Here is a 17,587-nt window from a genome sequence, read left to right on the forward strand (position 1 = left end):
CTCCAACCGGCACTTCATTCCTCGTTTTCCGGTTTCCTTAACTGGGCCTTTCATTGCTTTCACTTGGCTCTCCCTGTTGCACGAGTTACTTACCTTCGGTAACGATATATCTGTAAGAAACAGTAGTTTGTATTAGATTCCTTACCTTAGAATATCCCCAGGCGTCAGACTGGATCCGGAAAGTTTTGCGTAGCAGTACCCCTGCGCGTCGGTAGGCGTCGTCTGCGGCTCCGCGTCCGTCGTCGGCGTCGGAGTACTTAGACGCTGCCCTCGCGCACTGACATCAGTTCTTATACACAGCTTTTCCGCGTCAGAAACGCAAAGCCATGATAAAAACCAACAATGGTGCCATAAAAACTAGGGTCCTGAAAGGGGATGACCTTAACCCTAGATATCGATTCGCAGAACGGGGAGGATGGGTAGGGCGGTAAGGAATCTAATACTAACTACTGTTTCTTACAGATATATCGTTACCGAAGGTAAGTAACTTGTGCATCTGAAAGAAACAGGTTAGTATTAGATTCCTTACCTTAGAATAGATACCCCAGCAAAACCAACCCCAGTGGTGGGTCTGCGAACCAATGATCACAACAGAAAGTCCTGGAGAACGGAACGGCCGAAAAAGCCATCTCTCCGGACTTGGCTGTCCAGGCAATAGTGTCTTGCGAACGTGTGCAGCGAGGCCCACGTAGCTGCCGGACATATGTCCTGCAAGGGACTCCCCGGCCCTGGGCAGTAGTAGCCGCCGTGGCCTGAGTGGAATGGGCACGTAGCCCCACAGGAGGCTCCTTCTTAGCCAGCGAGTAACAAGCCTTGATGCACAAGACGACCCATCGAGAAATGGTCCGTTTGTGCACCGCCAGTCCCTTCTTAGCACCCACGTAACCAACAAAGAGTTGGTCATCCACCCGGAACCGGGGTGTGCAATCCAGATAATATGAGAGCGCACGTTTTGGGTCCAGACGGTGGAGCCTCTCTTCCTCTTTCGAGGGATGCGGAAAGAAGGTGGGCAGGGTGATGGACTGCCCGATGTGGAAGGCTGTAACTACCTTGGGCAGGAAAGAGGGTCGCGTCCGCAACACAACTTTGTCCGGATGGACGGAAGGGAGGTTGAGAAGAAAGAGCCTGTAGCTCACTCACTCTCCTGGCAGAGGTGATGGCAACCAGGAATGCAGTCTTAAGAGTAAGAAGACGGAGAGGACAGTTATGAAGTGGCTCGAAGAGAGCGCACATCAGATAAGTCAGAACAAGTTTAAAGTCCCACTGAGGCATCACGAAAGGAACGGGAGGAAACATATGAGTGTTACCCTTCAAAAACCTATTTACAACCGGGGACTTGATCAGGGAGCCTTAAGAAGGCAGAAATGGCAGAGAGGTAGCCCTTTAGAGTGCCCAGAGCAGAGCCCTGCTGGGCAACAGAAAGAAGAAAGAGAAGAACCTCTAAAAGAGGGGCAGAAAGGGGATCCACAGCCTTTGCTGTGCACCATGCCACAAATTTGTTCCACCTGCAGGCGTATACCGATTTTGTGGAGGGACGCCTGGCTGCCAGAATCACATTACAGACTTCAGGAGGCAAGTCAAAGGGCCTCAACTGCCACCGCTCAATATCCACGTATGTAAGTGGAGACTGGACAGGTTCGGGTGGAGGACTGTCGCCTGCTGCTGCGACAGAAGGTCCTCCGGAAGAGGCAGAAGAATCGGGGGATCGACTGACATGCTGAGTAGCTCGGGATACCAGTATCTTCATGCCCAGTCCGGAGCCACAAGGATGACTTGGGCCCGGTCGCGCCTGATCTTCTACAGCACTCTGGGCAGAAGTGGTATAGGCGGAAAGGCGTACAACAGACCACAACTCCACTCGCGATGAAAAGCATCTCCGAGCGAGTGCCGCCTTGGAAATTCCAAAGCGCAGAACTGATGACCTTGAGCGTTCTCTTCTGTGGCGAAGAGACCTAAACAAGGCTCTCCCCACTGCTGAAAGACGGCTTGAGCCACGTCCGAGTTCAGACGCCATTCGTGATCCATCACCGACGGCTGAGTTCGTCCGCCCTGGCATTCAGGAAACCTGCCATGTGTTGAACCAACAGGGTCACGCCCTGATGTTCCAGCCACTGCCAGAGGCGCAGAGCCTCCTGGCAAAGGGTCCACGACCCCACCCCTCCCTGTTTGTTGCAGTACCACATGGCGGTGGTGTTGTCCGCGAACACCTGCACTACACTCCCCCGGACAGAGGGGAGGAATGCCTTCAGTGCAAGCCGGATCGCCCGCAGCTTCAGAAGGTTGATGTGGAGCCGGGACTCCGCCGGAGACCAGAGGCCTCTGATCTCCGCCTCTCCGATGTGGCCCCCCCAGCCCTGGAGGGACACGTCCATCACAACTACGTGCTCCGGTTGGGGTAGGGAGAGGGATCTGGCGCTGACCCAATCGCGGTCCGTGAGCCACCACTGCAACTGTCTTGCAGTGCCCTCCGAGATCAAGACATGGTTGGACAAGTTGCCCTGATGCTGGGCCCACTGAAACTTCAGGTCCCACTGCAGTGGCCCCTGGCGTGGTGCACTAGAAGGATGCAGGAGGCCATCAGCCCCAGAAGCTGCAGCGTCAACCTGACCGAAACTCTGGATAAAGGCTGAAAGATCGGAATCAGAGCCTGAATATCCCGAACCCGCTGTTCGGGAGGATAAACCCGAAACTGCGCCGAGTCTAGAACCGCTCCGATGAAGAGGAGCTTCTGAGAGGGACACAGGGGCGACTTCGGCACATTGATGGAGAACCCCAGCAGGTGCAGGAGGTCGGCTGTAGTCTGGAGGTGGCTAACAACTGTCTGGGGAGAGCCTGCATTCATCAACCAGTCGTCGAGGTAGGGGAAGACTGAAACCCCTAACCTGCGCAGAAGAGCTGCGACCACCGTCATCACTTTCGTGAACACCCGTGGGGCGCTGGTAAATTCGGCGCCTAAATTCATTATTTAGGGGCTCCCTCAACCTTCCTTCCGCAGATCCCGATACCAAAAAGAAGAAAGAAGATCAAGAAGAAGACCCGCCGTGCAGCTGCTAACAACAGGACAACAACAACTGACTTGGCCCCGGCCCTACCGGCCTGTTGTTCCTGGAACCTGTCCCTGCCTAAACCCGGCGACCCCCGACAGCAACCTTGGGACCCCCAGAGGATCTGCCTGCCTTGACCCTCTTGAAGATTGGGACTCCCATCAGCAGAGGCTCTGCTGCAACAACCCACCTGGTGCCCACCAGGAAGCTCCAGACCAGCCCACTCGGCACCAGTCGAGCCCGGGCTGGGCCAACCCAAACCAAGACCACGAGGACGTCCCCCCGGCGACTGGGACCCAAAGTCCAGTGCCCAAAGACCCTCCTCGACGAACCAGCCGATGCCTGCAGACTCAGAACAAGGGGCCTCCCCTACCGCGACCAGCCGAAGAAAAGCTTTTCCGACACCCAAAGACACCCCTGCACACGGCGGCCTACAGCCCCCTGTGAATTCCTATGGGGTACCTACCTGTGCTCCAAGATCCCAGCTTTAAGTGCTGGTAGCCCCTGGAGAGTCTCCGTCCCCGAGCCTGCAGCCTTTGTTCCCTCTTCAAGATCCTCATTGGATAACATTGAGCGCTCGAATGCTCAAAAGCACCCTGCACCCAGCCGCCCGAGTGCCGCTGGCTGTGACCCCTTTGTCCTATCCTACTTCCCCCCTTGCCCTGAGCAAGTGACCAGGAGTCCAGCTCCCAGAGCTGCGTGGCCTGCTAGCCAGCAGCCACCAACCGAAGGCCCCCTTTCCCTTATTGGATATCATTGGGCCTACCTACCTCTGCACCCGGATGCCCCTGTGCCACTGGGACTGAACTAACTGCACTCACCTGACCCTAGGGGACCCCTGAGTCTATACCCAGAACTTTAACTTCACCAACCTAGTACTCACCTGGAAACCGGTAACTCACTTACCTGCCATTAGATAACATTGACCCATTTTTGACTCGAATTTTTTTTAAGTGTGAAGTTTTGAAAACTAAAAATATTCCTATGAAATCAGCCAAAGTTTAAATTCCAAAGTACTCACCTGTGATCAGGGGAGAAGCCAGTACTGTACCTTTCAGCCCAGTACTGAACAGAAAAAGTAATCCCTAGCGAGTTTACTAGTAATCTCTATTTTCTCCGTAGGAACCCATTGTCTGCTTTTCTATGAAATTTCTTTTGTGTCTACTTTTGAAAACTGCAAATATTCTTTAAAAATCGTACGAAATACTGAAACGCAATTACCTACCTGTTTTGAGTTAAGCCCACAGTGCTGGCCCTAGGAGACCAGTGCTGGGTCACAAAAGTAACGCGATCGTACTTTACCTGCAACCTGAATTTCTTCCCATTGAATAACATTGTCAGATTTACATTGAAAAGTTTCTAAGTGTGAATTTTGGACAGTTAATCTATAGATGGGATCAGAGGAGTGTCCAGAGCAAATCTGGGAATACACTCAAGCTAGTCAAGTCTCCTTGGGGGACATGGAGTTTGCCAGTGTAGCTGGGTGGCCACCCAACTATTATTATTATGCGTTCTTATATAGCGCTCGATTACCCGTAGGCATCTCGGCGCTTGCCTTGGGAACCCGTCCTGGCTTTTTTCCCTGTGAGATACCTGTACTGGGCATCCCCAAGGTGAAAGCCAGGCATCCGGCCGCGGGGGGCCGTAGTGCAGCAAGCTGATGCCCAGAGCTGCAGAGTGTGAACCCGTGATTCGAGTAGGCACCGAAACGAGAATTATCGAGTCCGTGGATATTTGGGCTCAAGACCCTGCCGCGTCGGGAATTGAACCCTGGTCCCGGGTCTGACCTCTGTTTCAGGGTCTGCCTCCTCTAACCAGTGAGCCACACTTCTCCACAACTGTAAAAAGTATTTACAATACCCCTCCATTAATGGAACTAAAGTAGAAGCACTGAGGGATACAGGTGCCAGCATCACTATGGTGAAGGAAATGCTGGTTTCCCCAGAGCAATACCTGATTGGGAAATCTTACCCAGTAACCAATGGTGACAGCATTACCACCCAACGCCCTACGGCTATGGTGACATTTAATTGGGGGGAGGCTACTGGCCTTAAGCTAGTAGTGGTCTCTCCACAACTGCCAGCTGACTGTCTGCTTGGAAATGATCTGGAAACCTCAGCCTGGAATGAGGTTGAGCAAGTAACCCATGCAGCCATGCTGGGTATCCCTAGACTGGTGTGTGTGCAAACCAGAGCACAGAGCAAAAAGCAGGGTGAACAAGTAGGACTGGAGCCTGAAAATATGGCCCAACAAAGAGAAAAAGCAAGAAGACTGGGGAACCAGCTTCTACACAGCAAACCTCCCAGGACCCCTCTCGTCAGGGAGAGGACTTGGAAACCCTAGAGGGAACTGAACCCATGGAGCTTGAGCCTTACCAGGTTGGACTCCTGGGCCCAAGGGGACCCACTAGGGAAGAGCTGTGCCAGAGCCAGCGAGAATGCCCTACTCTTGAGAGCCTGAGGCAGCAAGCTGTTTTAGAAGCCAAGGGAGATGTCAGTGGTACCCACAGAGCCTATTGGGAAGAGGTATTACTGTATTCTGAGGCAAGAGACCCCAAACCTGGAGCTACCAGGAGGGTGGTAGTGCCACAGAAGTACTTTAGCTCATGACATCCCCCTAGATGGACATCTGGGGCAGACCAAGACTTGGGAACGGTTAGTTAGTCATTTCTACTGGCCCCAGATGAACCAAAAAGTAAAGGAGTTTGTGAGCTCCTGTGTTACTTGTCAGGCCAGTGGCAAGACAGGTGGCAAGCCAAAGGCCCCCCTGATACCTCTACCAGTGGTGGGGGTACCCCTTGAGAGGGTAGGTGTGGACATTGTGGGTCCACTGAAACCTCCCACAGCCTCAGTGAACAAATTAATTCTAGTAGTAGTGGATCATGCTAGTAGGTACCCTGAAGCAATTCCCCTTAGGGTTACTACAGCCCCTGCAGTAGCCAAGGCCCTCCTAGGTGTCTTCACCAGGGTAGGGTTTCCTAAGGCGGTGGTTTCAGACAGAGGTATCGACTTCATGTCTGCTTACCTGAAACACATGTAGAAGGAATGTGGGGTGCAGTACAAGTTCACTACCCCATACCACCCACAAACCAATGGTCTTGTGGAAAGGTTCAACAAGACATTGAAAGGTATGATCATGGGGCTCCCTGAAAACTCAAAAGGAGATGGGATGTCCTATTGCCATGCCTGCTTTTCGCTTATAGGGAAGTGCCACAGAAGGGAGTGGGGTTTTCACCCTTTGAACTTCTGTTTGGTCATCCTGTAAGGGGACCACTTTGTCTTGTAAAGGAGGGTTGGGAGAGGCCTCTCCAAGAACCCAAACAGGACATTGTGGACTATGTGCTTGGCCTATGGTCCAGAACGGCTGAGTACATGGATAAAGCATCCAAGAATCTGGAGGCCTGCCAGGAGCTGCAGAAGCACTGGTATGACCAAAAAGCTGCCATGGTTGAATTTCAACCTGGGCAACAGGTGTGGGTTTTGGAGCCGGTGGCACCAAGGGCTCTCCAAAACAGATGGAGTTGCCCTTACCCTATCCTGGAGAAAAAGAGTGCGGTCACTTACTTAGTGGACCTGAGCACCAGCAGGACACCCAAGAGGGTTATCCATGTGAACCGCCTGAAACTCTACAATGACAGGGCTGACCTCACCATGCTGATGGTGACTGATGAGGAACAGGAAGCAGAGAGTGAACCTCTCCCTGATCTCCTCTCTTCCAGCCCAACAGATGGGTCAGTAGATGGAGTGGTCTTTTCAGACACCCTCTCTCCTCAACAGCAGACTGACTGCAAGCAAGTCTTGCAACAGTTTGCTAGCATCTTTTCCTTGACCCCTGGTCTGACCAGCTAGTGTACCCATGATGTGGACACTGGGGACAGTAACCCTGTCAAAAACAAAATCTATCGACAATCAGACCAAGTCAATGAAAGCATCAAAGCTTAAGTCAGCAAGATGCTGGAGCTAGGGGTGATTGAACCCTCTGAGAGCCCCTTGGCTAGCCCAGTGGTTCTAGTCCCCAAACCTGATCAACAGAGTGGAAAGAGAGAGATGAGGTTCTGTGTGGACTATAGAGGGCTCAACTCTGGCACCAAGACAGATGCGCACCCCATTCCAAGAGCAGATGAGTTGATAGACAAACTAGAGGCAGACAAATTCCTAAGCACCTTTGACTTAACTGCAGGGTACTGGCAAATTGGCAAGGCCCCAGGAGCCATAGAGAAAACAGCATTCTGCCCTCTGATGGGCACTATCAGTTTACTGTGATGCCTTTTGGGTTAAAGAATGCCCCTGCCACCTTCCAGAGGTTGGTGAATCAAGTCCTGACTGGGTTGGAATCCTTCAGTGCAGCCTATCTGGATGATATTGCGGTCTTTAGCTCCACCTGGCAGGATCACCTGATCCATCTTGGGAAGGTTCTACAAGCACTGCAACCTGCAGGACTGACTATCAAGGCATCCACATGCCAGATAGGGCAGGGCACTGTGGGGTACTTGGGCCACCTTGTGGGTGGAGGCCAGGTCCAACCCTTACAGCCCAAGATCCAGAGCATCCTGGATTGGGCAGCTCCAACCACCCAGACCTAAGTCAGGGCATTCCTTGGCTTGACTGGGTACTACAGAAAGTTTGTGAAGGGCTATGGGTCCATTGTGACTCCCCTCACAGAACTCACATCCAATAAAATGCCCAAGAAAGTGAACTGGACTGTTAGCTGCCAAAAGGCTTTTGACAACCTGAAAGCAGCAATGTGCTTAGCACCCATTCTAAAAGCACTAGACTACTCCAAGCAGTTTATAGTGCAGACTGATGTCTCAGAGCTGGGGATAGAAGCGGTCCTCTCCCAGGTCAATGAGGAAGGCCAAGACCAACCTGTTGCTTTTATAAGCAGGAGCCTACTTCTCAGAGAGCAGCGTTGGAGTGCCATTGAGAGGGAGGCCTTTGCTGTGGTTTGGTCCCGGAAGAAGTTGAGGCCCTACTTGTTTGGAACTCACTTCCTGGTTCAAACTGACCACAGACCTCTCAGATGGCTAATGCAGATGAAAGGGGAAAATCCAAAACTACTGAGATGGTCCATCTCCCTACAGGGGATGGACTTTGAAGTGGAACACCGACCAGGGACTGCCCATGCCAATGCATATGGACTTTCCAGGTTCTTCCACTTAGACAATGAAGACTCCCTAGGGAAAGGTTAGTCTCATCACCTTTCGTTTGGAGTGGGGGGAAAGGGGGAGGGGGGGGGGTTGAGAAAGTGCCATCTTTCTTGCATTGGTATGCCCCCACTTTTTTCTGAACTGCTGATGTGCTTTGACTGAGTGTGCCCTGGGTTCCTGCCAACAAGGTACCCAGGGCCTGTGTTCCTTCGCTAAAACTATGCTGAAACAAAATACCCAATAGGCATCTCTGGCCACCTGTCAGCCCCTAGTAAATGGTACCCTAGGTACCCAGGGCATGGTGACCAGGGAAGACCCCTGAGGGCTGCAGCACGTATTGTGCCTCCCTTAGGGGCCCTGTACCCTGGCACCCACACACTGCCTTTGCAGGCTGAGTGCCTAAGTACAGAACTAAAACAAGAGTCGACATGGCACACATCCCTGTGTGTCATGCCCCTACAACCCACTGCCCTGGCATACTTCAGCCACCCCTCTAGCTGGCTGCCCTATGCCAGAGGTGAGGGTACACGTGCATGAGCCCTGTGCCCTACAGTACCCAAGGCCAGTCCTGGGCACTGTAAGTGCAGTGATGCCATTAAGAGTATATGGTGCTGGGAGGTTGTCATTACGAACTCCACAGCACCATAATGGCTACACTGAAGACTGACAAGTTTGGTATCAAACTTCTCAGCACATTAAACCCGCACTGATGCCAGTGTGGGATTTAATGTAAAATGCACCAGAGGGCATCTTGGAGATGCCCTCTGAAACCCTAACCTACAATCCAGGTCTGGCTGAGTGGCTACAGAGGCTGCCACACAACAGACATGTTGCTGGACCCCTGGGTAGGAAAGCCTCCGCTCTCCTGGGCCTACAACAATGCACATCCTGGGCGAGGTGCTAGGTCTGCTCCCCCAGGATGGGCAGGAGGAAGTTTCAAAGGCATGGCGCCTCTGTGAGCTTCTCCAGACCATTTGCTGTACCCAGCAACCAGCCCCCCCCCCAGTCCTGCCTCCCACTCTGGCGGGAAGACTGGCGGGAAAAACTACGTCAGGAAGGGGGGGGTCCAAGCCTGTGCCAACTCCACCCCTCAGGTGGGAGAGGCGAGATGATGCACGACCCCGGGCTCCGGCCATCTTGAAGATGGGAAGCCCTGCCCAATCACAGCATATGAAGAGCCCTTTCTGCGACTATTTGTGGTTGCGAGAAAAGGAATATGCTACTTACCAGTATGCATCTGTTCTTGGCATGTAGGGCTGCTGACATTCATATCTGTGCATAGATCGCCGCCTAGTGTTGGGTCCGTATGATTGCACGTTGTTGTCCTGGAAGAGTCTTCGAAGTATCACGAGATACGTGGCTCCTCCCTAGGACTACAGTGCGCATGGGCATCCTCTCCATCCTCAGATTGTTTTTCGCCGTTGTGGCAGAGATGGAGTATGGTACAGTAAAGGGTGTCCATGCAAGAAAGAAAGAAATAGATAAAGAATGCTACAGCTGCGACAGGCACCGGGGAGGAGGGTGGCCGATATGAATGTCAGCAGCCCTACATGCCAAGAACAGATGCATACTGGTAAGTAGCATATTCCGTTCGAGGCATGTGGGCTGCTGAATTCATATCTGTGCATAGAATGTATAGCAGTTTCTCCCTTAGCGGTGGCTACCTGTGCCAGCTGCAGCAGTCTGAAAAAGTATTTTTAGAACAGCCTGTCCTACAGCTGCCTGCTGTTTGGAATGTACATCTACACATTAGTGTTTTGTGAATGTATGTATGGTAGACCATGTGGCTGCTCTACATAATTTCCACTAGAGGAATATTTCCTAGGAAAGCCACGGATGCCCCAAGTTTGCGTGTAGAATGCGCCCTTGGGGGAACTGTTAAAGTGCGTTTTGCTGTGAGATAACATATTTGGATGCACTTAACTATCCATCTGGCTAACCCAGATTTTGAAATGGGGTTGCCCTTGTGTTGTGGTGAGAAGGCAACAAACAACTGTTTAGTTTTTCGAAAATCTTTAGTTCTATCAGTGTAGTATAGGAGTGCTCTTTTGACATCTAGTGTGTGTAGAGCCCTTTCAGGTACTGACTGTGGATTTGGAAAGAACACTGGCAGTTCTATTGTTTGATTGATATGAAACTGGGATACCCCCTTGGGCATGAACTTAGGGTTTGTTCTAAGAACTACCCTATTGGCATGCATTTGGATGAATGGCTCTTGAATAGTTAGGGCTTGTAGCTCACTAACTCGTCTAAGTGAAGTAATTGCCACTAGGAATGCCACTTTCCATGTTAAAAATTGTAATTCGCAGGAAGGCAATGGTTCAAATGGTGGTCCCATTAGTCTGATTAAAACGACGTTAATGTTCCAGACAGGTGAAGGTGGGTGTCTTGGGGGGATTATTCTTTTGAGTCCCTCCATGAATGCCTTAATCGCAGGCACTCTGAATAGCGAAAGATGCTGCCTGTTTTGAAGATAGGCTGCAATGGCAGCCAAGTGTATTCTTATAGATGAATAAGCTAGATTGCAACGATGTAGGTGCAAAAGATAGCAAATGATATTTTGCGTTGAAGCATCTAGTGGCTTTACGTTATTGTTATTGCAGTAAATGACAAAACGCTTCCATTTTGCGGCATAACAAGCTCTGGTTGTAGGTTTTCTTGCCTCCTTGATAATGTTTATACAGTCAGGAGGTAAGTTCAGGTACCCAAACTCTAAGACTTCAGGAGCCAGATTGCAAGGTTCAGTTGTTGCGGATCTGGGTGTTGTATGTCTCTGAGTGAGTAGAGTGGGCATTAGCCGCAGTCTTTGATGAGGTACCACGGAAAGTTCTAGGAACGTTGTGTACCATGGTTACCTGGCCCATGTTGGGGCAACTAGGATTAGTGTCAGTGAATGCTGGCGTAGTTTGCGTGCCACTAGCGGTAGTAACGGTGCTGGGGGAAAAGTGTACGTAAATTTGCCTGACCAGTTCATCCATATCGCATTGCCCTGCGATTGCGGATGTGGGAACCTGGCGGCAAAGTACCGGCATTTTGCGTTTTCCTTTGTGGGCAACAGGTCTATCTCTGGTTGCCCCCACTGTTGGAAGTATGGTTGGAGCACTGTGGGATGAATCTCCCACTCGTGCAGCTGTTGGCTGTGTCTGCTGAGCAGATCCGCTATTTGGTTGTGTTTGCCTGGGAGGTGTTCCGCCATGAGAAAAATGTTTCTTTGGATGGCCCACTTCCACATGCTTTGTGCTAGATGTGATAGCTGTGGGGAGTGTGTTCCTCCCTGTTTTTGTATGTAGTACATTGCTGTCATGTTTTCCGTCCGGATCAACACAAATTTGTTAAATAAATGTACTTTGAACGCTTTCATTGCCAGAAAAATTGCCATCATTTCCAGCAAGTTGATGTGCATTTTGTTTTGTTGTGCTGTCCATATGCCCTGTACTGTGTCCTGAAGGACATGGGCTCCCCATCCTATAAGAGATGCGTCGTTGTTAGCACTATTTGTGGTACAGGCTCCTGGAACAGTCGTCCATTGCAAAGGTTTTGTGGGTTCCACCAATGCAGAGAGTTGTATGCACGACTGGTCACCATCACTAGGTCTTTCAAATGTCCTTGAGCCTAGTTCCACTGCCGTGCTAAGCACTCTTGTAGCGGGCGCATGTGTAATCTGGCGTGAGGGACTATGTAGATGCACAAGGCCATCATGCCTATGAGTAGCATAAACACTCGGGCAGAGAGCGAGTGTTGGGACTTGAACTTTTGGATTAAGAGCTGCATACTGTTTATTCTTGCAGCGTTCGGGTATGCTTTTGCTGTAAAGGTATCCACTGTTGCTCCCAGGTACTGCTGTACATGGGATAGCTGAAGGTGAGATTTTTGGTAGTTTAGGGTGAAGCCTAGGCTGTGCAGTAGGTGAATTGTTTTTGACATGTGGCTGGCACACTGCTGGGCTGACTTCGCTTGTATAAGCCAGTCGTCCAGGTACGGACAGATGTGAATTTGTTGTCTCCTTAAGTGTGCAGCTACTGTCGCTAGGCATTTTGTGAACACTATTGGAGCTGTTGTTACTCCAAATGGAAGCACCTTGAATTGGTAGTGTTGATTTAGCAGTGTAAACCTGAGATACTTCCTGTGAGCAGGATGTATCGGGATATGGAAATATGCGTCTTTGAGGTCCTAGGTTGCGAGGAAGTCTCCTTGCCGCAACAGTGGTAACACTTGTTGTAGAGTGAGCATATGAAAATGCTCTGATAAGATGTATTGATTTAGGGGCCTGAGGTCCAATATTGGTCTGAGAGACCCATCCTTTTTGGGGATGAGGAAGTATAGCGAATATACTCCCGTACCTTGGTGTTCTAAGGGTACTAGTTCTATGGCCCCTTTTTGCAGCATGCTGATAACTTCTTGTTGCAATAAGTTTAGGTGTTCTGCGGACATAGGCCGGTGTTTTGGAGGTATGTTGGGTGGTGCGGAGGTTAGCTCTAGGCAATAGCCATGTTGGATAATTTGCCTTACCCATTTGTCTGTAGTGATATTTTTCCAGACTGGTAGGAATTGTTGTAAACGTCCCCCGACTGCTGTTATGTGGTCTGGGGGCAGCGCTAAGGAGTCACTGCTTTGTATTTGCAGAGGATCTGGTGGTGTTGTTCCCTCGTCCTCTGCCTTTGGTATTATTTCCGCGGTATCCACCTCTATTGTTTTTATTGTAGGTGGTTTGTGTGTCACCTTTATAGTTTGTGGTCTGCTGTGATGAGTTGCCTCTCGCAGCCCCTCTGTATCCTGAGCGACAAAAGGAGCCTCTATGTTGTTGTGACTGTAGGGCTCCCATTGACTTCGCCGTCTCAGTGTCTTTTTTCATTTTGTCCAGTATTGTATCAATATCTGGACCAAACAAGAAGTCAGGATTAACGGGCTGGTTCAACAAAGTGGACTGAACTTCGTTTTTAAAACCAGAAATGCGTAGCCACGCATGTCTCCTGATCATAACACTAGTGTTAATAGATCTGGCAGCTGTATCCGCCACATCTAAGGCACATTTAATGGAAGCGCTTGTGATTAGCTTTCCCTCTTGTATTAGTTGTTCAGCTTGTTCTTTGTAAGCGTCAGGTAGATGCTGCAAAAGCGTCTCTAAGGTGTCATAGTGTGTCCTGTCATACCTGGCTAACAGGGCTTGCATGTTTGATATTCTCCAGATGTTAGCCGCCTGTGCGGCTACCCTTTTTCCTGAGGCCTCAAAAATCTTTGATTCTTTGTCGGGGGGTGCAGCTTCCCCAGTTGTTTGAGAGTTTGCGCGTTTATGTGCATTCGCTACCACCAAAGAATCTAGAGGCAGTTGTCCCTTAATGTATGTGGGGTCTACTGGCGCTGGCCTATATTTCCTTTCTATCCTTGGGTTAATGACCCTGGCCCTAGTGGTATCCTTAAATATGTCCCCCGCATGCTTAAGTACCCCTTTCAACATGGGCAGTGTTTTAACTGTCCTTTCTGATGTTGCAAGAGTGTCAAAGAGGAAATCTTCCTCTACAGGATCTGCATGCATGTCCACATTGTGATGGCTTGCTGCTCTTTCTATTAATGAATTAAAAGCAGCTGTGTCTTCTGTAGGAGAAGGCCTAGCAGGGTACGCAGGGGTATCAGGGATGGGTTGCGAATCACCTGGGTGTGTTGGGTCAACCCATGGCTGTGTGTGAATGTCTGGGTCAGCATCCACTGGATAGTTGTATTCCTGATCATAGTCCTCATCCACTTCCTCATCTGAGTGTGTGGGTGTATAGGAATATGTGTGTGGCCTATGTGGCTGAATAGGCTCAAAAAGAATAGGTGAGGTAGAACAGTCCCTTTTCTTTTTAAGAGGAATAGTAAAGGTGTCCCTTTCAGGCTCTGGCCTTATTTTCCTCTTGTAGGTAGTAAGTTTGCCAGAGTCAGGATCAATATAGAGTTTTGATTGTTCAACTGATTCAGGGTCTGGATATAAGACTTCCTGTTCAGCAGTCTTTTGTGGTTTTGCCAAAGTCTTTTGTCTGATGAGCTTTGGTTCGACGCTGGCTTTTGGCTCAACCGCCTTTGGCTTCGAGGTAGGTGGGAGGCCAAATTTAATCGGTCCGAGTGTTTTCTGTGGTACTACGGTTTGTTTTTGTAGTGCCGGTTTCTTTGGTGCTGAAGGTGTGTCGACAGTCTTTTTCGCGTCGACACCTCCTTTTTGTACTTGTGCTGATTTTGGCACCGATGGTTTTGGTTCGACGCCCTTTGATGTTGCTTCGATACCTTTTTTCGGGTCAATTTTCTTCGGCTCGATGCTTTTCTTTTGGACAGCAATTGGTGTGTCGGCCTTTTGTTTTGGTTCGACAACCTTTTATGTATTGAGTCCCTTGTGTGGTTTTTCAGCACTCGGCGCCGACGTTTTTGGTTCGACGCCCTTTTGTTTTGGCGCAGGTACCGTGGCGCTGCGTTTCGGCTTGATGACTTGTCGACGCCGATGGTTCAACATAGTTAGGCCCGAAGACGGTGTTGTCTACAAGCTTCTTCGGTCTCGGCTCCGATGGATTGACGTAATGCGGTCCGAAGACCATGTAGTCAATCAGTTTCGGTTTAGTTTTCTCCGGTACCACCTTTGGTTTCGATATCACCTATCTTGGAACTTGTTGATTCGACGGCTCTTTAGTAATATTCTTAGCCGGGCTATATTGCGGGGCTGTAGAATGTCTTTTGAGGTCTTGGCTAAGGCCTTGTGGCGATGCCTCGACCTGAGCCTGTTGAACCATGGAGGTGGACGTATAGGACGCCGTTGTTACGGTTGGGCCCGTTTCGTCACCGGAGTCATCCTCTACGGCTCCAATTCCTTGCTCGTCGTCCCCTACCTCGACGATGTCTTCTTCCTCGTCGATGTAGTATTCGGAGTCGTGCTCCGATCCTTGATCCGACTGTTCTTCATATTCGTCTGCCTCGACAAGATCGTCTCCGTCTCCGAAACTGGGCACAGGCTAGACTGTCGGATTCATCGTGTTCTGGAGATAAACACTTGTTACACACAGGGTGTTTATCGATATGTGGGTATTTGGAGTTACTTTGAGGGCATCTCTTGAATGGGCTCTGTTCCATCAACGAGTGGTCGCGTGGCATCGAGAAGGCCCACGGCCCGATTCGACGTCCCAAGCAGTATAAAGTGTCTAAAGAAGTTTGTCGGCACCGATACGAGACGATACCGACGATAGCGGAGGCCTTTTGGCCACTAGAAAGAGTAGTTTCGATTTTGAACTTCGAGTAAGGGAAGATACATCCGAACCCAATGGCGGAAAAAAACAATCTGAGGATGGAGAGGATGCCCATGCGCACTGTAGTCCTAGGGAGGAGCCACCTATCTCGTGATACTTCGAAGACTCTTCCAGGACAACAACGTGCAATCATCCGGACCCAACGCTAGGCAGCGATCTATGCACAGATATGAATTCAGCAGCCCACATGCCTCGAACATATTGGCAACTCTACAGACTGATTGAGATGAAAGGGAGAAATAACTTTAGGAAGGAATTTTTGATTTGTTCTGAGAACCACTGTTATGATGAAGTTGTAAAAATGGTTCTTGAATAGTAAGTGCCTCTAGCTCACTGACTTCTAAGGGAAGTAACGGCCACTAGGAAAGGGACTTTCCATGTGAGAAATTGCAATTCGCATTTATGCAGAGGTTCGAATGGAGGACCCATTCGTCTTGTGAGAACAATATTTAAGTTCCACACAGGTGAGGGTGGTACTCTGGGTGGAATTATTCTTTTAAGGCTTTGATGGCAGGTACTCTGAATAGTGACAAATGTTGTCTGTTTTGTAAGTAGGCTGCTATAGCAGCAAGGTGTAACCCAATAGTTGTGTATGCTAGATTAGACCTTTGGAGATGTAGCAGGTAACCTATGATGTGTCGGATTGACACATCTAAGGGATTGATGTTGTTATTGTTGCAGTATATGACAAATCTTTTCCACTTGGCTGCATAGGCAAGCTCTAGTGGTGGGGTGTCTAGCTTCTCTGATAACATTCATACAGTCAGGTGGGAGGTTAAGGTAGCCAAACTCTAAGACCTCAGGAGCCAGATCGCTAGGTTGAGCTGTGCTGGGTCCGGGTGTCTGATCTCTACATGGTTCTGGGTTAAGAGGAGTGGGGAGAGGTGTCGTTTTTGGTGCGGGACTACAGACAGTTCCAGTAATGTGATGTACCAAGGTTTTCTGGCCCATGTTGGAGCAACTAGGATGAGAGTTAGGGGGTGTTGCTGCAGTTTGCGCACCACCAGTGGAATGAGTGGGAGAGGCAGAAAAGTGTACGGAAATTTGCCTGACCAACTCATCCATATCGCATTGCATTCGGACAATGGGTGTGGATATCTGGCAGCGAAGTTTGGGCATTCGGCGTTTTCTTGTGTGGCGAAGAGATCCATCTCTGGCTGCCCCCACAACTAGAAAAATGGTTCAAGAACTTGCAGCTGAAGTTCCCATTCGTGAATCTGTTGCATGTGACGACTTAACAGATATGCTATGTTGTTCTGGACTCCTGGAATGTGCTGGGCTAGGAGAAATATGTTCTGAGGAATAGCCCATCTCCATATGATTTGTGCTAGTTGAGAGAGCTGTATGGAGTGTTTCCCGCCTTGTTTTTGTATGTAGTACATTGCTGTCACATTGTCGGTGCGGACTAGGACAGCTTTGCCTGATATTTGTTTCTAGAATGCTTTTAATGCTAGGAAAATGGCTAGTAACTCCAGGTAATTTATGTGGAACCACTTTTGTTGCGGTGTCCACATGCCCTGTATAGTGTGATGTAATAGATGAGCTCCCCAGCCGGAGAGTGATGCGTCCGCTGTTAGCACTATCTGGGGAACCGGCTCGATGAACAACTGCCCTTTTTAAAGGTTTTTGGTGTTCCACCACTGCAGAGAGCAATGGGTGCGGCCGGCCACCAACACCAGATCTGTTAGCTGACCTTGAGCTTGGTCCCACTGTTGTGCTAAACATTCCTGTAGGCGACGCATCTGGAGTCTTGCGTGAGGTACTATAAATATGCAAGAGGCCATCATCCCTATCAACTGCATGAACACTCAAGCTGGAAGAGAGTGTTACAGCTGAAATTTTGTTATGAGGGTTTGCATGCTTGCTATCCTGGGTGGACTGGGATATGCTAATGCTTTTGAGATGTTTATTGTGGCACCGAGGTACTGTTGTATGTGGGACGGTAGTAGGTGAGACTTTGCGTGGTTTATGGTAAACCCTAAGTTGTGAAGTAGTTGAATGGTGGCTGAAGTGTGTTGTACACACTGGTTGTATGACTTGGTTTTTAATAGCCAGTCGTCTAAGTATGAGTAAACGTGAATTTGTTGTCTTCTTAGATGAGCTGCTACTACTGCTAGATATTTGGTGAAGAC

At 49.8% G+C, this 17,587-nt stretch overlaps 1 protein-coding gene across 2 annotated transcripts in view; it reads right to left on the bottom strand.

Moving 5' to 3' along the window:
- TAOK1 (TAO kinase 1) overlaps positions 1-17,587 on the bottom strand; it is a 1,359,031-nt gene that overhangs the window by 641,409 nt on the left and 700,035 nt on the right. The gene's annotated exons all lie outside the window — the stretch shown is intronic.

Source organism: Lissotriton helveticus, chromosome 3_1 (genome assembly GCF_964261635.1).
Source record: "Lissotriton helveticus chromosome 3_1, aLisHel1.1, whole genome shotgun sequence".
Lineage (NCBI taxonomy): Eukaryota > Metazoa > Chordata > Amphibia > Caudata > Salamandridae > Lissotriton > Lissotriton helveticus.